The sequence below is a fragment of the Chinchilla lanigera genome, unplaced genomic scaffold (assembly GCF_000276665.1).
Source record: "Chinchilla lanigera isolate Chin_1 unplaced genomic scaffold, ChiLan1.0 scaffold00116, whole genome shotgun sequence".
NCBI classification, from domain to species: Eukaryota; Metazoa; Chordata; class Mammalia; order Rodentia; family Chinchillidae; genus Chinchilla; species Chinchilla lanigera.
The window spans coordinates 1,596,276-1,620,451 of record NW_004955517.1 but is presented as its reverse complement, the minus strand read 5'-3'; the positions used below and the strand labels follow the sequence as shown (position 1 = coordinate 1,620,451).

The window sequence follows — 24,176 nt, the reverse complement described above, 5'->3', positions numbered from 1 at the left end:
AGAGAAGGAAAAAGTCAGTGAATATCATTTTTAGTGTAGGCTTAATGGTACATATGAGAAAAATGGGCCTCAGTGTGGACATCTGTGGGGGTTTCCTGTTCAGAATCCCCTGCCCCAACTTTCTACTGAGAAAATGCCAGATGTCATTTTGGACACCCCCCCCCCGCCATATTAGGCAACTAAGGCTAAGACAGGTATAGGTCAGTTTGACTCAAGTACTCCCTGAGGCTCCAAGGATTAGCATCTGGCTAAGGGAAGCCCTCTACTTCATGGCCCAGGCAGCTTCTATCGCACATGGTCCACCGAGAGCCACCTGCAGGGCTCCCAGTGAAACTTTTGGGAACAATACCTTCTCTTTTCACAGGTTGACATTTAATGGCCAATGTGATGAGATTAAGAGGGAAAGGGAAACTAGGGGTAGAGACTGTTCTGGCATATGCCAGGCCTTGGGCCTAATCCACAGCATCAACTGAACCGAACCGAACCGAATAGAACAGAGCAGAACACAAGACAAGACAAGACAAGACAAGACAAGACAAGACAAGACAAGACAAGACAAGACAAGACAAGACAGATGTGGGGCCTGTTAAGAGGTACTTAGGTCAGGAGAGCTCCCCCTTTGCGAACGGTACTAAAGTCCTCATAAAGGGGGCCCTGGCAGTGTCAGGTTCATTTGCCCTCCCGCCCTCTGCCACCCCAGGACACACCGCTGGTCCTCTCCACAACATGCAGCACCAGGAACCATCTTGGAATTGTTGCCACTGTCCAGACCCATGCATTTGGAAAATATGGTATGCTTAGCAACAACAAGTGATATATACCTTATTCTCATATACTAAGCAAATAAATAAATATTTTTAAAATTCTCAGCTTAGGTGATTCTGATAAAAACTGAAAGCTATAATATACATTTTAAAAATCTCGAAAGTGAATAAAGAGATCTGAGAACAGAAAATTTTAGGAATCCATAAAGTTAAAAGCACAGACCTTAGAGCCAGACTAGAGGGTTCAAATTTTGGCGCTGCTACTTACTGACTGAGGGAAGTTGTTCAGCTTCCTTTTATTTCCTTTAGTGTCCTTTTCTGTAAAATGGGCATGAGCATAACACCTATTGCCTAAGGCTATGCTGAGGATTGATGAGTTAATAGTACTTAATAGTACTTAACTCAATGCGCAGCACATACTGAATGTCCAGAAAATCTCATTTGCTATTTTGTTATAACTGAAAATATAGCATGGAAAAATGTAATCATTCAGAGCCACACCATATGCACACTGTTTTTGCTGTAATAATTCCCTTCGGCAGACGATTTCTGATGCTTACTGCCTGTGGATAAACTCTGCACTCACAGACGAAGAAAGTTCAGTGGTGCCCTCGGGAGACGCTTAATAAGAAATAAGTTGCAGCTCGCTCCTCGCACCGGCACTGTTCATCACGGCTCAGCTCAGTGCGAGGGGGCAGGAACTACTGAACTCCGCTCTGCAGACGTGGGAACTGGGACTGGCTGGGACTTACGAATTTGCCCAAGCAACTAGTTTGCTAGCAGGCTCATACCGGTGATGACCCCCAAGAAGCAGGCTGCCAAGCTCCAGCACGTTACCTGGACTCTGAAGAATTTCTACGGGAGTGGCTGCATCTTGCAACCTTCTGAAACAAAGGCGACCTTCAAAGGAAAACGGACAGAGGTCCTCACTCCAAAAAGGCCTGGAAAAATCCCAACACATCCACTTTGTAGGTCATCTCCCAGTATTGAAGGCCACAGGGACATTAAGAATATAATTACTCGAGTTATGGTGTGAGCTACGGGACAGGGCTATAAACTAAACTCATTCTATAAAAAGCACAGAAATGAACTCCATTATACATCTTTACGGGGGAGGGGATGCTTGCTTGGGGCGAGCACTATCTGTATTTAAACAATGCCTAGGAAAGCAAATACTATTCGTAGACAACAACCGAGATAACTGCCCAATAAAATACGGAAATGTCACACACAATTTGTAGCCTAAATTATAAGCTGTTCCCCTTTCCACACAGTCTTTCAGAGAAAACGAAATGTGCCCCAGGGGTGTGAATAATAGCTAAAGCCAGCCAAAAATATGGCCTTTAGGACGAGAACCAATAATGCTTCTATTATTTTTAGCAATTTCTTATTGTTTGTCTTGGGAGGGTGCTTTTCTCTTTTTTCCCCCTTATTTTTCTCAAAAGATTCATTTTCAGATTAGTCATAGAGGGCTGGCAGAAGGCTGGGAAGTTGAAGGTGTTTCAGAGCCATCTTCCGGGGCAATGCTCCAAAGCTTTTCAGGGAAACCAGTGCCTCAAGTCCAGAAATCCAGAGTGTAAGGAGGGGTGGCCGGAGGGCAGGCGTTCTCCGAGCATCGAGCATCGGGAGGAGCTCCTTGGGAACGAGGCCGCCTGACGTGGTTAAGCTGTCCAGGACCACGAGTGCTCATGGAAACAGACGGGAAGACATTTCCAAACAGAAAGTAAAGGGCTGGGCCCTGTGCACGAGAATGTTTCAGGAGAAAAAAAGGTTTACAAACCTTTAATTCTGCATAAAAGTGGTCAATTGCAGACTGTACTATGGTATTTCAGATTAAAATGCTCTTTTCTCTAAAATGGTGCCCCTGCTAGGCAATACAACATAGCAGCTCCTCAGAACATTAAAGGTGGACTTGCCTTACGATCCAGCGATCCCGCTTCTGGGTCTGCACCCAGATGAACATGAGGAGATACTTGGACACTCGAGTTCAGCAAAGCATATTCACAATAACCAACGGGTGGACGTAACCCAACGCACAGAAGTGGGTAAATGGATAAGCACAGTGAGGTATATATATATATATATATATATATATATATATATATATGCAATGACACAATATTCAGCCTTGAAAGGAAAAAAATTCTGATACATCACGAACAAACTTTAAAATATTGCGGTACGTGAAATATGCCGGGCTCTCAAAACACTGTACAGCGCCGTATGGACGAGCTGTCCGGCTCTGTTGTACCCACGGCAGTTAAGCTCACAGAGCTAGGAGGCGGAGTGGTGGTTGCCAGGGGCTGGGGAGAGGGGAGAGGAGAATGGGAAGTTTCTGCTCCCTGGGGATGGAGCTGCAGCGTGGGGAGAAGTAAAGGGGATGGTGGAAGGTGCACTACAGTAAAAGCACTCAGGCAACCCTTGCTTTGTGCACTCCAGGATATCAAGATCTGAGGGTGTTCAAGTCCCTTATCTGAAGAGCAGAGTACTGCAATCCCAGCACTCTAGGAGCTGAAGCAGGATCACAAGCAATTTAGTAAGGCCCTATTGCAAAATAGAAAATAAAAAAGGCTGAGTGTACAGCTCAGTGTGAAGAGCTCTGGGTTCAATTCCCAGTACCAGAAAAAAGGCGTAACATTTGACATCCTCCTGTGTGCTTTAAGTCATCTCTAGATTACTTATAATACTTAGTGCAGGGTTGAATATCCCTCATCCAAAATGCTTGGGGCCAGGAATGTCTCAAATTTCCCAGACTGCTTTAGATTTTGGCATATTTGCATATATAAAATGAGACATCTTGGAGACGAGACCAAAGTCTACACACAAAATTCATTCCCATTTCGTACACACCTTATACGTCTAGGCCGAAGGCAGTTTTAGACAACATTTTAGCGTGACTAAAACATTTCGACTGTCACTTGTTGCATGAGGTCAGTGGGGGAATCTTCCACTTGTGTCAAGTGAGAGCTCAGGAGGTTGTGGATGTTTTGAGCATTTCAAATTTTAGGGTTTCAGACTGACAGTGTTCAACGTGCCATAACAGAAAGGCTACATCAACAGTCATACTATATTAGGGATACAGACAGGAAAGGTCCGTACATTCAAGAGAGACGCAGTGTGTTTCTGAGTATTTTCCATCCTATGCTTGGTTAAGCCCTTTGATGCAGAGGACCCTGTACTGGCCACAACTATACAACATACTTGAAAACTGTTAAAATGGACAATTTTATTTTGTGTATTTTATTCCAATTCGAAAAGTAAATTGACAAAAATACACGAAATCCTCCATTTCCCTCTTCCTTGCCCCTCCCCCGCATTCACACCTCTTTGCAGCTCGTGATCCAGCTCTTTCCGCCTCCACATCTGCACATCTGTGCTGGCTCTGGGGCCGACTCTGGTGCTTAGAGTGCTCTGTGAGGGACGATCAGGGACGTGGGGGCTCCCACCTTCACACTGGGAGTGCAGCCGCCATGCAAAGACCATGGGGCTGGAGGAAAGGGCCCCAGGGAGGAGGAGGGCAGGTGCGGAGAAACCCAGGTGCCCCAGCCCCAGCCACACAGGAACCCAGTCAGGAGGGTGAGGCCAGCCTGGGTTCCCCAGAGCCAGCCGAGCTGCCCCCACCAGCCCCATGGAGAGCTGAGTCACCTGAGCTGAGCCTGGCCTGAATTCCTGACCCAAAGAACATGAGCAAGGACCAATTGCTCTAAGCCACTGTGTTTTAAGGAGGCTTCTTTCTGAGCAGATTCCTAGAAGATCATGCAAATATATTCACTCCATGGGCTCACAGAGATTCCTCTGTTCTCATTCTATTTAATGTATTTATTTAGTATCCTGTTCACCACACCCACCCATGGATCCACAAGCACTGCGCACCGGGTGCAGCCCAGCTCCTCCTGGCCTGTGAGATCCAGCACAGAATAAAGCAAAGGTCGCTGCGCTGAACGACCTCAGGCCTTAAAGGGCCAAATAACAGTAAATAAGCACGGTCGCTAACACGTTAGAATAAAGCGCTTGTTCTAAAGTGCAGCGGTGTGACAAGGAGGAGTGAGGCACAGCCTGCGGCTGAGCGCCCAGCAACAGGGACACAGCCTTGTCGCGGGCCTGGCCACACTCTTCTGGAAAAGAGAACTCATTTTTTCTATCCAGCGCTTTTGTTATCTGACCTTTTCCGACGATGCCTTAGTTTTAATTATATGTAATCACTGTGCTAATGGAAATAAATATAGGCAGCTCAGTTCATTATCTTGATTACAGAAAATAAATTGTATGTTCTCTCACAGTGCTACCACTATTTTAAAGAAATTCCATCTGCAGGCAGAACCCGGAGGAAAGACCTGGAGATCTGAGTAGGGCAGAGTTCTCACCCCGAAGGTAAAAGGGGCATCTGGGATGTCTGCGGCCTTTGCTCCGCCTCGCCGTGGCCCTTCACCACGCGTGAGGAAGCGCAGCACGGTGTGGCCCGGAAGGAGCCTCCGACAGCTCCTCCTCTTGGAACTTCACACACACTTGCGGTTAAGGCACAAACGCTGGTATCTGACACAGCCTGGTTTAAGTCCAAGTTCCACTGCCTGCAGCCTGGTTGACTTGCTCCCTGAGCACGGTCCTGATTTACTAAATGGGGATGGCTATACCACGCCTCATCACGGCAGGCACTAAAGGAGACAAGGCATCACAAAAAGCTTAAGCCAGTGGCCACAAAATGATAAGCATTAGACAATTTACCTGTTGGCATGTGATTACTTTGTACTAAGACATAAATCACAGAGCAAGAATAATACCAAGACCTGGACTGCTGAAATGGACTACAGTAATTCCAATCCCGGATTAGCGACCGGATGAAGAGGGCAGGGGATTTTTATTTTTAGGAGGAGCAGGGGCGTGCTGTCTAGCATCTAAACTCCTTCCTACGTGGGAAGAATTCCGCTCTGTAAGTGGGAGACAAAGCCTGTCTCACCTCAGACAAGATGGTGGTCTCCCCTCGCTGGCCAGCTCTCCCGGTGGAAACAACACGGGAGTGAGTGCGCTCCTGAGCATCGATCTGACGATATCAGGGACCAGGGGCGACAGCGGGAGTGAGGCTCTCAGGTGGCTGTGACACAAGCTTCCAGGAGCAGCAGTGCAGAGGTGGAGTCCGGTGGGCAGACGGAGGACGTGAGGCAAGCCCCTCTGCAGCACCGTGGGCTGTGACCACAGAGACCTGGGCTCAGCCTGACTCTGAGTCCTCCCTTCCATTCGGCTCTGCTCACAGCCTGCTCCCCAGCCTTCTCTGCACATCCTGTGAGCTTCAGGAGCCTCCAGTACCACCACACACTCAAGTAACTAGCAGGCCACATTCTGACTATATCCCTTGTTATCCAGAGCTTCCATTTAAGAAAGTTCACTGAGCACCCACTCCTTGCTGAGCAGGCACTCTGATAGAGAAGATAGAGCAAACAAAACAAAGAGTTTTGTGCCCTAAGAGTTCATATTCTTGTCAGGTGTGGTGGCCCAGCACCTGGGAGGCTGAGGCAGGAGGACTGAAATAAGTCCAAGGCCAGCGTGGGCTAGGTAGTGAGTTCAGGGGCAGTCTGAACTGTACATCAAGACCCTCTCCCTCTCAAAAAACAGGGGATGTGGCTGGGGATCTAGCTCAGTGGCGTACCACCTGCCTGGCAAGTACAAGGTCCTGAGTTCAATTTCCAGTACCAAAAAAAAAAAAAGTTCATATTTTCACTGTTACATTCTTGATCTGTGCCTTGTTTTTTTGCTGGCTGATTCTCTTTAATCATCCAATGGTCTGCTTCTGATGCAGCCTAATAGCTTAATCTATCTCCATCTGAAGCATCGTGTTTCATTTTGTTTTAAGGCCAGGTCTTACTGTATACTTCAGGCTGGCCTTGAACTCAATATGTAGCCCAGGCTGGCCTCCTGCCTCAGCCTCCTGAATGCTGGGGTTACAGATGTGTGACACCATGTCTAGCTTTCATCTCCATCTCACTCCTCATTCTAGGCCAGCAGAGCAAGCCTCGCCCAGCAACAGGACAGATGTTCTGGGGGACATGAAGCTGCTCCCAGATGCTGCCGCTGGCACCTGCCTGCATGAGGTCCCAGGCTCCTCCTCTCCATAGCTGTACCAGCAGGCAGTCCTGAGCGACCAGGTCTGCCACAGGAGAGGAACTCTACTTGCCCCCTGCATGAACTTCCTATAGAACCTGAGGAGTGAATGTCCAACAACCACAGGTGTAGCAGCTGAACAGCGCTGGACCTTGATTCCGCGGTGCTCTGACTTAGCAGTCCCAGGGCCCTGCCTGCCTCCCTGCCGAGGGGCAGCAAGACTGAAGTCCAGAACAAGCGGGCAGCCTTGCACCCCAAGGCTCTGGGGGAGACCCTGCTCCTAAGCCTTGAGGCTGCTGGCAAATTCACATCCCCATAGTTGCAGGTCGAAGTCCATGTCCTCGAGAGCCGGGTCACTCTCAGCCTCCACAGGTCACTCTTGGGTCACTGTGTGCGGCTTCTCCCTCTGCAAAGCCAGCGACGGCGTGGGACATTCTCCTCCCGCTTTGACACGTCGGCAGCTGCTCACTCATGGGACTGGACAGAGGCTCCCTCGCCACTGCAGTGTCACGGTCATGGAGGGAGCACCAGCGACCAAGGGCACAGGAGGGCCTTCGATTCTGCCAGCCTCACCACCCTCAGCTGCGGCCTCCTCAGAGGCACAGGTCAGTAGTGTGGCCAGGCCCGTGTTCCCTGAGGGGGGCTTTATAAATTTCCTTAAGAGTAGGGCCACGCTTAAGATGACCCGAAGGACATGAATAGCCAAGTGCATGGAAGGCTGGGGAGGACCTGCCAGGTAGAGGGAGCTGCAGTAGGGACTCAGCTAAGGTGTCTGGGGACAGGACGGGGGCCCCACGGCCCGGTCGTCTAAGCGAGGGGAGGGGTCACAGGCGGTGACGCCCCTTAGGTCGCAACTGCAGCCCCGAATCACACAGCCCCTGATGTGGCCCTGAAGGTCAAGGAAAGGACTTGGGCTTCACCATGGAGAAAAGAGGGGCCTCTGCCATTGGCTTCTGATGAGCAACTGAAGTCACCCGCCCGGCTGCCACCCTGAAAGACCACCAAGAGGCCCAGGAAGCAGCTGGGAGAACAGCCAGGGGCTGGCGCTGTAAGCCAGACAGGAGGGGCAGCGGCTCAGGTCAGGGAGGGCCACGGAAAGGAGGGGCCGGGCTCTGAGCCCGCCCTGCAAGGTGGAGCCCCTGGATGAGAAAAAGACAAGACAAAAGGAGGGGAGTCTGGAGTCAAAAGGCCCCGTCTCTAATTCTGACCACGGTCTTAGTAAGCTGTGTGTCTTTGAAGCCATTGAAACTTTCCATGTTTAGTTTATTGGGTAGTAAAATAAAACGGGACCTTCACATGCAATTTGTGGGGTTTTGTGAGAAGTAATAACGGTCATGTGTTCTGGAATCTTGCTGTGCTCCAAAACGGCCACTTCCTCTTTGCTGCCTGCTTTGCAGCGCTTGCTTGTGTGGGAAGCAGACTCCTCGGGTTTCTGGCGCAGCCTCGCTCCCTCCCCCAGCACTTGTCGTAAGAAAATGCATGAAACACAACTCAGGTTGGCCTTACCACCGAGGAAGGGCTTGGACTGCGGCAGAGGTCGGTCTCCTCCTGTGGTTCAGTCAAGGGGTTAGCTGTGGGTGGGAGAAGCTCAATGAAGCCCCCAAATAGGTTTTATTTAAGGTGAGCCACCTTAAATGCCTCTGGCCGATTTGGTTAAAAAAGATAAACAAAGAGTCAGATTACCTACTGAGTGTTAGTGTGTGTATCTAGCATGTAGGAAGAGTTCAATACTCATTTGTTAAATTAATTGTATCTTCAGTGCTGGGGATGGAACCCAGGGCCTCCCACGTGCTAGGCAAGCAGTCTCCCCCTGAGCTTGAGCCCAGTCTATTAGATGAAATACTAAAAAGTACTTATATGTCAGGTGTGCGGCTTTGATGTGGGGTCTTCATTACAGCCGCCCTAGGTCTGACAGAATGACTAGCACCAAGACGGCAGCAGGCTTCCCAGCAAACCCTGGGGCAGGTGAGGGGTAGAAGTAAGCAGTGAATACCAGCGCCCAGTATCTAGGTCATAATCAACAAATGGTTAGCTGTTACTAACATCAACATTTCTATTAATGGCCATGGCTTCTGCGTGTGGGAATCATCACTTCTCTGAGCCTTGCCCAGACCCACAGTGCTATTTTTTCTTCCTCTCTCTTTCCCTCTGACATGGAAACTGTTGAATTTAGCACGAAGACCCAAGAAAGAACTCCAGCGGCTTTGGCCTTCCAGTCTGACTTCTCTCTTTGATGCTCATCTTGCTAATCCCTTCCCCTCCCTTCTTGCTGCCCCAGCAAGCACACTGCCCACTGACCGCCCATGTGACTCACACGGCCTGCTTTTCAGATGCCAGCCCTCTCCCAGACCGACGCAGGCGCGTGTCATCAGCAAATTCCACCGGCTTGCCAGGGACAGAGCTGACATTTACACACCCACAGCACCAGGCAGCAGCAACCATGCCGGTAAATGTCTAATGAGGGGTTGATCTTCAGAAATAAATATTTGACAGCTAGAAATTTCCAGAAGAGGACTGCTTTAACCCACTTCAGCCATCCATTTTCCTTCTCCCTTTGTCTTTCTCTCTTACCCGCTGCTTTACTTTGCCTACAGAGCTGCAGCTGACAACCAGGAGACGGGAGGGTAGAGGGGATCAGGAAGGGGAAGGTACGTGGATCACCACCAGACAAGGTTTGCCGGGGATCAGAGGCTGTTTGTGGAGGGAAAACAGCAGAGTGCCTTGTTGTCCAAAACACTAAGCGGCCGGCAGTGACTTACAAAGATGCAAGGTGGTGCTGCGTGGAGGGCAACTCCACTGAAGCCTGCCAAAGCTCCCATGCTGCTTCCTCTGGAAAGAGCAGACCAATTTTTCCTTGGGAGCATGCTCATTCCCTGGATTTGGTGGGAATAGCAGGCAAATTCCACCCTTCCACACACACACGCTAGGCACACAACGCAGATCAACCCACTTAGTTCTTTCCTGTGTTTGAGAATCTTAAGCAGTGGGGTGGAAGATGGGACATATTTGACCAACAGACATCAGTCCCTTCTCCCTGGATCCTTAAGCCCTGTTTCTCTGAGGCTGCGTCTTCTGCTCTGCCTTGGAACCTGCAGGGCCCTCCACAGCCTTCTTCTGTGGTGCAGTGTGTACAGTCAGTGTCTGTTGTTCACTCAGAATGACATAAGCTCTGACACAATGACTGCAAAGACACTGCATCAGCTCAGGAAAACAGGAAGAGAGATGGCATCAGATTTATTATTTACTGCAGATGAGGAGCTATTTTCAAGGCTGCAGGAACACTGGCACTTAGGCTCTCTGAGCGTGAGTGATGTCCATTTTTCCTGCCAGGCACTAAGGAAAGCAGAGGCACAAGGGAGGTTGAAGGGCACAGGCATAACTGACAGCCCAGGGCTCTAGGGGGATTAATTAAACAAGCCTTCCTGGTTCTGTCAGCTTACAAGAAAGGAAGTGGTATGAAAGGCAAACAGATGTACGTTAAAACCATATGGGTATGGATCTGCACGGGGAGAACAACAGAGACATCTCAGGGGTTGGGTTCTAAAGCCAGGATACAAGGCAAAAATCATGTAGAATCAAAATGAATGTATAAGATCTCTTGACTCACCAACAAGATACAAGAAAACTGATGATCCCAAACAAAAATGTAACCATAGGGTATTAGTACACACACCAAAAGACAGTGTATAACAGTAACGCATGTGTGCAGTACAGTTTTATATCACCGTGAATTACATAAGAAACACAGAAGCTGCAGCACATGTGAGGTGTCCACACTGCAGAAGCAAGTGGGTTCCATGACAGCCAGTGACAGCTCCTGCATCCCACATCATCTGGACGCCGACGTCCTGACTCGAAGGTAGGACCACTTCAACACTTCCTCCCCCCGCCCCCCACAAGCAGGCTGGGCTCACGCACCCACTTGGTGCAAATTCAAAGCGTGTCTAACACAATGGCTGTGGCCTTAGGGAGCCACTGACTGCCACAGGGACCTGGCTGCAGTGAGGGGCCACCAGTTCAGACAGCACTGGAAACAGCATGGAGCCTGCACACGTAGATCCCCCAGGCCATGGACACTAGGAAATTCAAATTCTTCTCAAGTCCTTCACTTGGCTTTTGCCTCTTTTGATTAAAAAAAAAAAAAAAATACAACTCTATGAAAACATGTTGATAAATAGTTAAGATAAAATTATCAAATAGCTGAAATTAAATACACAATTTAGAGGAAGAGATACTGTATAGAAATTCAGATACAGTGATATGACTTACTGGTCATAGAATCAGAAAACTTATGCCTAAAAGAAACTTTAAGAATAATCTAACTTAATTTTTAAACTAAAATGCCCATTACACAGTAGATACTAAAGAATTGTTGAACAGATGCATGAGTTTTTAAAATTAGGAAATATCAATAATTGAAATAATTCTTGACTCCACAGTGATAGTCAAAAGAAAAAGGGAAAAAAAGAGATAAAGAGAAAGTGAAGTGAAAATAAATAGAAGAAAATAAAAGATAGTGATCTTTTCAGTAGAAGAATATCACCTAAGTAATGTGGAATTCATGATCCTGGTAAACTACCATTTTGCAGTTTCCAGTGTGATAACTGACTATCAAAAGATGCTAAGCAAGGATTACGAATGGGTGCTATGCCTCAGAAGAAGGTGTTTGAAGAATGAGGAGCTATTCCACACAGATTACACACGAGCCGTCATGAGGAGGAGCTGCCTCCACAGTAGGGTGTGCTGGCAGGCACGCCGAATTATGTGCCCCAGATACGACTTAAGGAAGTACACAGCACCACCCCTGCAGTACACCTGCCAAAAAGATTATTTGACTGCAATCATAATCGTAATCTGATAAATCCCCAATGGCAGGTCATCCTACAAGATAACTGCTACAAACATTTTAAAAAATGCCACAAATGACAAAAAATGGAGATTTTTTTTCTAATTTACAGAAGATTAGGATATGACAGTCACCTATAACTCTGGTAGCAAACCTATGGCTCATGTGCCCCAGCGGGTGTTTGTATTGCTGAGAGCTCTAAAAGGTTCGCCATTACTTACCTATAATATGTGAGTCTTGAATAGATCTTGGTTTTTTTCTTAATGAAAGAAAGGACATTTAGGGGAATATTGGTAAGAGCTGAAATAGGGCTACATATTAAATAATATTAAGTTAATACTTCATTTCTTGGATGTGATAATGGTATTGTTATACAGGACAATATCTGTTCCGTAGCCTATACATGTGAAGTTCTTAGGTTAATGGGTTATGATGTCAGCAAATTACTTCTGAACAGTTGAGTAAGTGTACATACACACTGACACACACAGGGCAACTATGGCAAAGTGTTAATGATTAGTGAATCTCCTCTTCTCTCGTTTATGTAATTTCAATATTTTTTCAAAGTTAAAAAGTTGGGGGGAAATGAGAAATTAAGTTCAGATGCACATTTAAATTACACACTCAAGTCACTGGCTGTATTGCTCGTTACAGCTTAGGCTATTCCTTGGTTTCCCCTTGGGGTGGAATGAAAAATATTTTCATTTATCCAGAAGTTGTTGAAAGTCAAGCTTCACAGGACTTCAAGTACGTATGTCAAAAGTCTTTGTGGTCAGAATGCATAAAGAACACATACAACTCAAAAGAAAGAAAATTACATTTAAAAGTTCACAAAATACATTTCTCTAAAGAAGATACACACATGGCCAATGAGCACATAAAGGATTCTTAGTGTCACTGGCCAATAGGGAAATGCAAATCAAAACTACAGTGAGCTACCTACCACGTCCCACCCCTAGAATGGTTGTCATTAAAAGTCAGGCAGCAAAAGGGTTGATGAAAATGTGGAGAAGCTAGAACCTCCCTACATCGCGCAGGGGATGTAAAATGATGCCCCTGCTTTGGAAGACAGTTGGGCAGCCCCTCGAAAGTTAAGCACACACTCACCATGTGATCCACCAACTCCACTCGTAGACACACACTCAAGAGAAGTGAAAACATATGCACACACACAAACACTTGTATCCCCCACGTTCATGGCAACACTTCCTCGAACAGAAGATTGCTTGGCCTTGGACATAAAAGGAAAGATATGCCGATATATGCTACTGCGGAACCCACAAACAGTATGCTAAGTGCAAGAAGCCAAGCATGAAAGACTACATGTCGTATGATTCCACTTATGTGAGATGTTCACATACAGAAGCAAATTAGTGCTTTCTGGGCCTTGAAGGAGAAGAGGAACAGAATGTGACTGCTTGATAGTTTGCAGCATTTGGGGGTTGGGTTAGGGATTGATAAAAATATTCCAAATTTAGGTATTAGTTGTTTTATAACCTTGCAAATGCTTAAAAATTAGAACTTTGCATGAATGAATGAGTCATACATGTGAGTTATATATCAATAAACTTGTCACATATGTACACACACACACACACACACACACATGATTAAGACCAAAAAATCAAGCAGCTTCTCCTCAAATCTTTGCTGTTTCTGAACAGTTGAGTACTGTAAGGCAAAGGTCAGTCCCCATTTTCCCTTGCCAGCCCCTCCTTTAGACCTCCGGCTTAAGGCAGACAAAGGGAAGATCCAGGAAGCATAACTCGCCTTCCTCCTCGCACCACTTGGCGTTAAGTCACGCCGAGTTCCTTCCTCCCACACTGGGAACATAAGCGCCAGCAGTGATGATCAGCCAGTACCAAACCGTCCCTGGGCGATGATTGCACGTTCAGGAAGAGGCTGGAAACTGCTCTCTCAGGCAGCTCGCTTCAGAGGCATCTGCTTTCTTAGACAAATTGGAAATTTCAAAAGGAAAGAAGAAAGAACCAGGTTTTTAAAGGCATAGAAAGTACTTTACGCACTGTGATGGGCGAGAAGAGAAAGGAAAAGAGAAAAAAGAGAGGTGTGAGACATGCGGGGAGGAGACAAGGCCAGGGGAGTTGGGCCGGAGGAGCTGTCACACGACGGCGGGCCGCGTCCCGCCTCATTCCTGGAAATCTCCCCTGGACCTTCCAAAGGGAAACGCTCTGTGGCTGGGCTTCTGTCCACGGGATTCAGGTGGGGCAGAGGGGGTCCCAGGCCTCTGATCTATGCTACATAGGGCGTTCATCGCCTTTGGCACAGCAACTGGTCCAGGGATGAACACAGGGCCCAAATGAGCCACTGAGATTCAGGTCCGGGATTTGTGTCAGAAGTTCAAAGAGGATAAAGGATCTGTGAAGATGTGAAGCCAACAGCAGCTGGCAGCAACCTCACAACAACCAGGGGACACTTGCTTGCAAAGGCAGACAGAACAGGGAAGGTCCTCACGCCATCCTGGGTTCGCTGGGCTCAGAGGTGGGAACCCTAGATAGTCTGAACTATTGGGTCAGTGCTTGCAGGAGCTGCTCCCTTGACTTTCCTCCAACCGGTTTGCATCAGGGCTATGCCCACTGCAATAAAGAATTCCGCTTAGCCTCAAATCTTTGCTGTTTAGCCTCAAATCTTTGCTGGAAGGCGATCAGCTGAGCTCTACCAGTGAGCCTTCCAAGGGCTACTCCACAATGGCTACACGATCTATCATGTTGAATGTCATGTATCAACTTGACTAGACCATGAAACCCACATATTCTTATCAAGGTGGGCTTTTTAGATGAGATTAGTGTATAAATCCGTAGGTTTTGGGTCAAGCAGATTACCTTCCGCAATGTAGGTGGGCTTCATCCAATCAGAAAAAGACTGACTTTCCACAAACGAGAGGATTTTACCAACAAACAGCCTTTGGATTTGAACTGCAACTCAGCGCTGAGTCTCCAGCCTGCTGGCAACTCGGCAAGCTTTAGACATACCTCCATCCATTACTGCGTGGAACGGTTAAAATCTCTTTCTCTGCATAGCAGTCAACAAATCCTAGTGCTTCTGTTCCTCTGAGAGGCCCAACTAACACACAGTCAAATAGGGATCCCAGGGCAACGTGCTGGCATTCAGAACTTCAGGTTAGAGGAATACAATGTTCCCATTCCTTCATCCACCTTTACCTTCATCTTCAACAAACATAATCCCTACTGTGTATGGGGTTCTAGAATTTACATCTCATACATCATTTCCATTTTATAGATGGTAAGAGGTTGAGTGACTTGTCCAAGGTCAAAATAATGGTAAAGGCAAGATCGAGAATCCAATACAGGGCTCCCTTTATCCGCCTAAAAGTCCTCAACCACTAGGCCAATAACCCAATGTCTGGGAGGAAATCCCTGAGAATGCACGTTTCTTTCTCAAAGAGTCGGGGTAGTGGATTTGATCCATAACTCCACACGGCCTGCTTCCCCCTGTCAGGATCCATAATTTGAACATCTGCTGGTGGGTGGTCACCAAGTCACCAGCCCACAGTCTCTGGTCCTGGAGAACAGGACCTGTGCTCCAGTGTCCAGAGCTGATGGACTTGTAATGGACTCACACCCTCTCTCCTCTTCCTCCGTCTGGACTGGACAGTCTAGCAGGGCTCTGCTGTCCGTGACAGCTAGAAGGCCACACGGAGGCCAAGCCAGCCCTGGCAGCTGTGCTGTGAGATTTAAGCAGAGGCCCAGGGATTGCCTGTGAGAATGGCAGGCATCCACGTCCTCTCCCCTTAGGCACGTCCCCAAATGTCACTGAAATCCTACCTCCGTGATGTATGCCATGTTGGGCCAAGAAAACCATAGCCTAAGCTGCAGTGTTTTGGGGTCCTGATTACTTTAAGATGAACACATTTGGGAATTTCCCTTGTCTGCTTCAAGACCTACTCAGAAGGAACTCCACGGACAAGGATCTCTTCCCCAGTAGCTCATCACCTGCAGACTGACTCTTTCATAGGGAAAGAATCAATTTCCCCGTGACAAGGGAAATTGCCACATCTTATCAATACCTTGCCAGAGTCTGTGGCACTGCCGGTCACCTAGTCTTCTGTGGGCTATTACCTGGAAGATCTAGCTATCTACAAAGTTTTAATCCATATATAATAGTTGTATACATTGATGGTGTACAATGTGAGATTCTCATACACGTATACAACGTGCAATGACTGAATCAAGGTAACTGGCATATCCATCACCTCAAACATCTGTCATTGCTTTGTGCTGGGAGCATTCAAACTCTAGCTATTCTGACACATACGCTTACCTGTTGTCAACCGTGGTTATCCTGCTGTGCTGCAGAACATTTATCTACACGGCATGAGAACCCCTGTTCATGATACTATCCTTCCACCCGCTCCTATGACCCCTGCCCAGAAGCCCCAAGCGCCTGTTCCTTTCTGTAGCTCAGGATACTGTATGTTAATCTGTCTACTGTCAGTTTATTACAGACACTCAAATGAGGAAACCTGTAGAGAACAGAAAGTCTTAACTTCCCTGTAGCCAGGTCAACAGATCTTAATACAGTGTTATGGACTGAGCACAGATATAATTGGCTTATTGATTTATATAATTATTATACATGAAAACGATTTGTACTGGCCATAAATACAAAATAAATATCCCTTAACCAGTTAATACATTTTGCTAGATAGACATCCTTGTCCAGCAGAGGCTCTGACAATAGAACTAACTTATTTTGTTTAAGAGAAAAGAGATTACAAGTAAAAGAGGTTAAAGACCTGGTAACAGAAGACCCATGAAGATTGCACTAAATGATACATCACTTGAAAAGGCCTGGAATACAAAGCCTGTGAGGGGCTGGGGATTTAGCTCAGCGGCAAAAGCGCCTGCCTGGCAAGCGCAAGGTTGTGAGTTCGGTTCCCGGTACCGGAGAAAAACAAAAAAAAAAAAAAAAACAAAAAAAACAAAGCCTGTGAGTTTAGCAAACCTTTACTTCTACCTGACAAGCTCTTTCCAAAAGAATTCCTCCAGAAATGGTCAAATAAAAATATTTGGCTTTTAATTCAATTATGTTTCAATATAGAGAAAAACATATCTCCAGAGGCTCTTACTTTTCGGTGGCAATGTAAGCAGAGCATTTTCTCTCCTAGTTTGAATGCCAGTCTTCAAAATGCATTTTCAAAGGCTGAGGATTTAGCTCAGTGGTGGAGCACTTGCCTAGCAAGCGTGAGGCCCGAGGTTCAGTCCTCAGTACCAAAATATTTTAAAAATACATTTGAAAAAAATAGATTTTCAATTAATATAACTAAAATGCATAAAATATTATTATCACATTGGAATTCATTGAAAATAAGTACACTGAAATTAAAAGGACTAACACTGACTTGAGCTTCTCTTCAGGTTTGTGAGAGAACTGAAAATGTATTACAGTATAATCCCGTGAAGTCGCAGTTGAGTTCACAGCCTCAGTCATTGGCGGAAATCCCCGCAGTCACTGGTTGGGAGAAACCCCCACAATTTTGCAGAAACAAGAAATAAAAGAGAGAGCGAGAAAGAGAGAGAGAGAGAAAGAGAGAGATTTTTTGGTGGGGGTTTGCAAGTAACCAATCCAAGGTCATTATTCAGTTCTCCTTGCTGCTGATTGGCTGTTGCCCTGTAACCTATCTCCCCCAGATGGACCAGCATTCCCGAATGGTAACAGGTTGCTGTACTGCGCACAGCTATCTCAAGAGTTCTCGGTTTTGTTCTTCTCACAGCCCTGAGGTCCCTAAGAGGCCGCCAAAATGCCCTGCACCTCCTAAGGCTTCTGGCAATGAACCTACATGCCAAAAGAAGTTTAAGACACTCCAGAAGGTTGAACATATTTTTATTAAATTAAATTACTACAGTATTATATACAATATTTTATTAAATTAAATTACATAACTGTGGGAGACAGCATATTTAGGGGTTAAACGATAAAAATAGCCATTTATAAGCATTTTTCTGACTATATCTGAAAGTTGTGGTTTTTCGCAATTCACAGATGCCCTATGAATGTAACCCCCATGAATCTTTGGGGTCCATTGTGTCTTCTTTGCTGTGTTCTTTATTTAACTTAATGCAGAATTTTATACCAACTGAAACCATTTTTCTCACCATCTAAGGCCATCTTAGTGATATATAAAGTCATTGTAAACCAGTGTGGTGCGTGTCCCCATATTGGGAACATAGAGAAACAGGACTCTTTGAAATTTGGTGCCCGAGATTGATTCCTGCTTTGCTACTTACCAACTGTGTGGCTTTAGACCAATTACTTAACCTCTCTGAACTTCCAGTTTTGTATCTGTGCAGCAGCCATGTGACATCAACCTTGTAGGGGTACTGATATCGGAAAGAAAAGAGGATGAAGTACGTCAAGGGCCTGGCTTCAGGCTTGGTACAGAGCAGGCATACAGCACATGATGCCATTCCTGGTGGAGGGTGTGGGATTGTTGTCACACTGGTTGTGCTGTCAGCGACACCCATCTAAATGACGCCAGGGCCAGCCAGGTCCCAAGGAGGAGGGCAGTGTGCTGGGCGGTGTCCCGAGGAGGTGGAGATGCATGAAGGGTCCCGGTGGAAGAGACAGCTGCTTGCTCAGCTGACTTCGGTCCCTGTTCGGCCGTTCACTCTCGAGAGGCCTCATTCACCCCGCCCCCAGCCTTGGGAATCCAGTCACAGGGAGATGAAATACACTGCCTCACCGGACACAGCCGGAAAGTAATAATGTCAGTTCAAACCGAGGAATTCTGGTTTCAAAGGCAAGCCTGTAACCCCTTGAGACCAGGCCCGCACGGTAAGGCAGAAGACCAGGTAAGACCAAGTGTCTGCATCTTTCCCAGCCTAGGATTTTCTAGTCTTCTCTTAAGGCCGATTCAGTGCTCAGATCTTCCAAATGGACCCGGAAGTGTGGCTGTTTGTATAAGGGCTTGCGATATTTAAACGCTGGCCATCAATTCAGTATTTTCATATGGAATATTATCTTTTAATATTTTTGTGTAGGCAAAAAACCAAAGAAAAACCAACTTAGCAAGCAAGATTTCGTCCCTAGGCTGTCGTGTATGTTTTCTGTTTTGCGTTATCTGAAACATTTTTAATGCGTCTATGCAGCACAAGCATAGCAAGGGCGTGCTGCGTGCCTGGGTCTGCTCTGGGAGGCGGGCACACAGAAAAGGCAGAAGGTCTGTCTTCACCATGTTACACTTGGGCGGGAGAGCAAGGAAAGTAAAGAAGACAGAAGGTACTAAACAAATCAAAAGACTCTCCCCAGCTAGGGCCAGCGCTCTGCAGGCAGAACAGGGCGGGGGGCCGGCCAGGTCCTCAGTTGTTTACCCCAAGGAAGAGGGGGCGAGGGTAACGCCTCAAGCAAAGGTGAGAAGCAGACAAGAAAAAGAGCTGAAGTATGTGCTACATCCAAAGTCCTCAGACCACGGGGCCAGCGGGCACCACTGACTCCCCGCTAACACCAACTCCATGACATCACCCACCTCCCGGGGTAATTTACCTCATCCCAGTGCAGGTCAAACCACTGGTATTCTGCAGTCTGCCTCAGTAGGTGGAATTTAGCTTTAATTGTCTAATTGTGCTCTGGCAACGCCTGCCCCAGACTCACGTTGGAGCTCGGCACAGGTGTGCTCCATGGCAGATGTTCTATTTTCAAGGACAGAGAGAAGGAATCAAGGAGCATGATGTCTTCTGCTTCACGAGGTAAGATGAAGTTATTTTTTCCCCCAGTCAACCCAAGCTATCTCATTTCAATGTTCCAGAGTGTCTTATCATAAATTAAACTGGGTTGCCAAATCCCGGAGCAGCAAAAATGGAGAGGTAGTTGGGAGGAGGAGAAGGAAAAGTTTGGAGCTTATTAAAGAAACATGTCTCTGTGTCCTTGAAACACAGCATTACATAAAAGGGCTGTTTGCGACGACAATGACGTGATGAGGATGAAAATGATGCGGTGAAGAGAACAAAAACCAAAGTCGTGATGACGCCGACAATGCCAGCGACACTGACGACCTGCCTGGCACTCACACACCCCATTAGCCAGGCCACAGAGTTCGGGCCCAAGGTAGGTGAGCAGCCCTAGGCCCACTGTACACTTATTAAAAACAGCTTTAAAAACTGTGAATTTCTTAAAACACTTACTGCATCCTTTTTTTTTTTTGAGACAAGGTCTCACTTTGTAGCCCAGGCAGGCCTTGAACTCTCGGTGATCCTCCTGCCTCAGCCTCCCAAGTGCTGGGGTGACAGGCATGCGCCACCACACCCAGGAGTTACTGCATTCTTTTTTTTTTGGTACCGGGAACCGAACTCATGACCTCAGGCTTGCCAAGGAAGCGCTTATGCCTCTGAGCTACATCCCTGGCCCAGTTACTGCATTCTTGATTCCAGCAGTTAATTCATTTTCTAGAAGAAACTTTTTTTTTCTTTTTCAGCTGCTTGGAAGATGGATGCATGCACTGGCTTCACATGTGCTTTAATTATTTTCAAGTCAGCACTAAGGAGGTGAGCTGGGGCCAGTGGCATGCACTTCTGCAAACAATACCAGGTGGGACGGAAAGGCCAAGGCAGAGCGGCCTCATCAAGAGAATGTCGGCATGCAAATCTCAGACCCTTTCACGTCCACAGGGCCCAGCTGGCTGTCTGCGGAGGGCTTTGTGTTCTCTGATTGCTTCGTGGGTATAGAAGGCAACGTGGGGAGAACTGGGTGCGGGGTGTCAGTCTAAGTGGTCAAGATCTAAGCCCCGGGACACTCAATTTCCTCACCTGAGGGTGACAATTACAGCTGCCCCCCTCCCCAAACTCCAAGGGGAGAAGATGTCAGAAGGCATCGGAAAGGCAGAGCGACAATCAGGCCAGCAAGGAGGAGCTGTTAGCACTGCCCTCTCCCCTCCCCTGGACTCGGAGCTGCTGTGTGAAAGGGCACCCCTCCTGTTTCTTTCCACCGCACTGGGTAGCTTACCACACCAAGCACAGAAGAGGCTTTGTGAGGGTTTTGATTTGCAAAAAACTTTGTTCTTTTGCAAAAAAGTTCACCTAAGGCCTCCCTTTTTGTTTTCCATTCAGCACCGGGGATTGAACTCAGGGCCTTTACAATGAGCTACATCTTTAGCCCTTTTTAGTTTTTATTTTGCAATAGGGGCTCTGTAAGTGGTTAAATTAACCAGGATGGGCTCAAACTTGCAGTCCTCCTGCCTCAGCCTCCCAGAGTTCTGGGATTATAGGCATGCACCACCACATTCAGTTCCTAAGGTCTTCTTTAGTCACCTCCGTCCATCCACTTAAAATATGATTGGGTTGTTCAAGAAATAGAAGATAGTCCCTCAATTCTAGAATAGAAATGCTGCCCCTTTCATCGAGACCTTTGCATTTGTTTTCAAATCCAAGTTTTACAAAACTCCCTCAAGGTAGATATAACATCTCATTTTTGGAGAAAACTAAGACTCAGAGAGTTCAAATCACTTAGTTTTGCACAAATAACAAGCAGCAGGAGCGAGGTGTGACCCTGGATTTGCCCTACCCAAAGTTCCCCTGCCTTCCTGTAAGTCACACAGAGCCTGGCTGGCTGATGGTAAGGGCTATGGCTCTAAAAACCATAAAAATTTAAGTAATGACTCAACTTGTACATATCATGGAAAACTCAGTCCTTCCTATAAAAGTCTTACACATGTGCTCCTGCTACCAAAGACATGGCGTAATTCTTTTGGACCAGTATTCAAAAGTTAAGTCTCAATACACTAAGAGCACTGGAGATTCTCCCCGTTTATTCTTTGAACACTAGAATGTGGCCAGGGAGGGAGGTGTGGATGGAGAATTACTGCACGCTGGCAGCCTGAGCTGCCTCCATAATCACCACCCTTATCTTGCCGAAATGGGTAGATACTCAGGGAAGCCTGAAAAACTCAGATTGCATCACCCCTTATGCTTCAACTACTTAAAGCAGGGCCACAAACCTGAGGGTCAGTAAACTCCCTCAGACGCAAGTGAGCCTCAGCCATAGCCTGCGTGAGCCAGGTCTGGGCGGCAGTCAGGGAACCACAAACCCCGGCTCCTGGGCGCAACTCCACTGGCCTCTTTGCAGTTCTGTACATGGAAAGCAACTCTGTCTCTCTTGAGGGTCTCTGGCCTCCATCCTTTTGGGGCTGACTGCATCTCATTGTGCTTCAGTACATCTTTTTTTTTTGGTTTTTCTCCGGTACTGGGAACCGTACTCACGACCTTGCGCTTGCCAAGCAGGCGCTTTTGCCGCTGAGCTAAATCCCCAGCCCCGCTTCAGTACATCTTGCTGGGCAAAACCCTGTCTGGGCGATGGTTACTGTACTAGTTAGTGTCCACCAGGAACGGCCAGTGGGGCTGTGTCTTCTACCTGGACGACACACTCCAGGTAGAAAGCTGAGGCCGAATGCTATAAGGAGGCCTGGGCCCAATCCGGAGCCACAGAATCACCTCTGGCAGGGAGAGCCGCCAGAAATGGCTGGAAAGCTTAGGAACCTGTGTCTTCTAGCATTTATGTGACTGCAAAAGCCACTTTCCTTGGGAAATATATGTCAGTAAGAAAGCAACACAAAGGCTGGCAGTCAGAGGAGGATGCCCACACACACACACACACACACACACACACACACACACGCACATTATAGATATAATGCACAGTTTTAGATATATATACATGCAATATATGTATAATGAGTTTTATGTATACCACATACGATCACTTATAAATTAGAGTCCTTCAAGACTGGCAGAAGAGGAAGACTTTCAGAGATTTACCTTCTTCCCTTGAGGCTGTAGCACCCGAACTTATTTGTACATTAAAACCCACTATGGGCTTTTTAAAAATGCAGTTGCTTTATTCCTGGGTTCCCACACAGAGGTTTTTATTTAAAGGTCTAGGGTGAGACCTTTACCCTTTGTGCATTTTCAAACTTTCCCAGGTGATTCTATTGTGCAAGAGGAACCGTGGACAGTGCCTTCAGGGACCTTCTGGGGCCGCAGACCGTGCTGCCGCTAAGAGGCACAGAGCCTCCCCTCCTAACGGAGCACAACTGGAGGACAGCCAGATGTTCAGGCTGGTGGTCTCCAACGCGGCAACATTGGAGCGCCTCTCCAATTCTTAGCTAAATGTTAGGAAAGTAAGCTTTGCAGATGTTTAAAATATGTCTCAACATTGGTGTCCCACCTCAACTTTGCTGCCGAACGGTCCTGTGGCGTGACCCTGTGTGGGATGGACAGCGCCCAGCAGAAGGGCCGGAGAGTCACAGAACAGGTCCGGTGAGGGCAGGGATGCTGAGGGGCAGCTTTTAGTGCACCGAGACTGACATATTAGTGAGTTCCCAGGTCACAGATCTGCGGCTAGCTGATGTCACTCAAACTCACTTTTACAAATGACCCAAGTAGATTACTACGAAAAAATCCAGAGTATGACTGCAGTGAAGGAAGCACAGCCTCCCCCTGCTGTGGGTCCTTTGAAAGCCTCATCATAAAGTAAGAACGACAATAAGAAACAGTAAACATAATCTGATTTTCAAAAATCAAAATTATCAAGATGACTTTTTAGGGGCTGGGGATTTAGCTCAGCGGCAAAAGCGCCTGCCCGGCAAGCGCAAGGTCGTGAGTTTGGTTCCCGGTACCGGAGAAAAACCAAAAAAAAAAGATGACTTTTTAAAGTATGGATTGTACATACTATTATTAACCACGAACCTTGACTTAGTAGCATATGTCATGCTTTGGAATAGAGACAGCCCTTATTTTGCATATATATACTGAGGCATATATACGCTTCAGTTACCTAGCTTTAGTTAAATAATATTGGTTCTCCATCTTACAGTTCCAATTTTAGTTTCCATAGTATATTAAATGATCAGTAATTTGCGTACAGAACAAGCTCTACTGCCTCAGTCTACAAATCGCTACGTAAATAACAAATACGCTGCATGAGCAGCAAGCAACTGCGTCACCTCTTTCAAAGTTAGCCGCACGCACGCGGCAGAGTGTGTAGCTGTGCCATGTCCCTGTCTCCCGGAGAGAGACTGGCTTAGGACCTTTTCTGAAAGTGAGTGGGCCGGCCCCAAAACTGAAGGCGCAGTCAAGGGGTGACAGTCAAGTAGAACGTAAATGGAATCACAGAAGAAATGGCCGACCACAGAGTCCAGATTCCAGCTTTGCAGTCAGAGGAATTTAATAAAGGCAAAATATTGACGCAAACAGAAAAATGGTTGTGGTAAAAAGGAGGAATGTGTCCCAGAGGAGATGACACAGACACGAACTCCAGGTTAAACAGCTTTCGGAGACATTTCATGATATCAAAATATTGGAAGCTGATCCCAACTTTGAGCGGAGTATAAGTTGCCAAGTTCCAGACAGCACACTTGCTTTGCATCATAGCTTTGTGGGGAGAGGACGAAGACAAGTGCAGTCTAAACTACTCTCGAGAAGTTTTTCTTTTACAAAGGAATAAAA

The 24,176-nt window shown here is 46.9% G+C and overlaps 1 protein-coding gene and 1 long non-coding RNA gene across 2 annotated transcripts in view; one reads left to right on the top strand and one right to left on the bottom strand.

The window, feature by feature from the left end:
• Prickle2 (prickle homolog 2) overlaps positions 1–24,176 on the bottom strand; it is a gene marked incomplete in the record, with an annotated part of 305,675 nt that overhangs the window by 186,545 nt on the left and 94,954 nt on the right.
• LOC102016629 lies at positions 17,568–21,403 on the top strand. The gene is made up of 3 exons (XR_264544.2): positions 17,568–19,427; positions 19,617–19,785; positions 20,153–21,403. It is a non-coding gene; the product is annotated as an uncharacterized LOC102016629 (long non-coding RNA).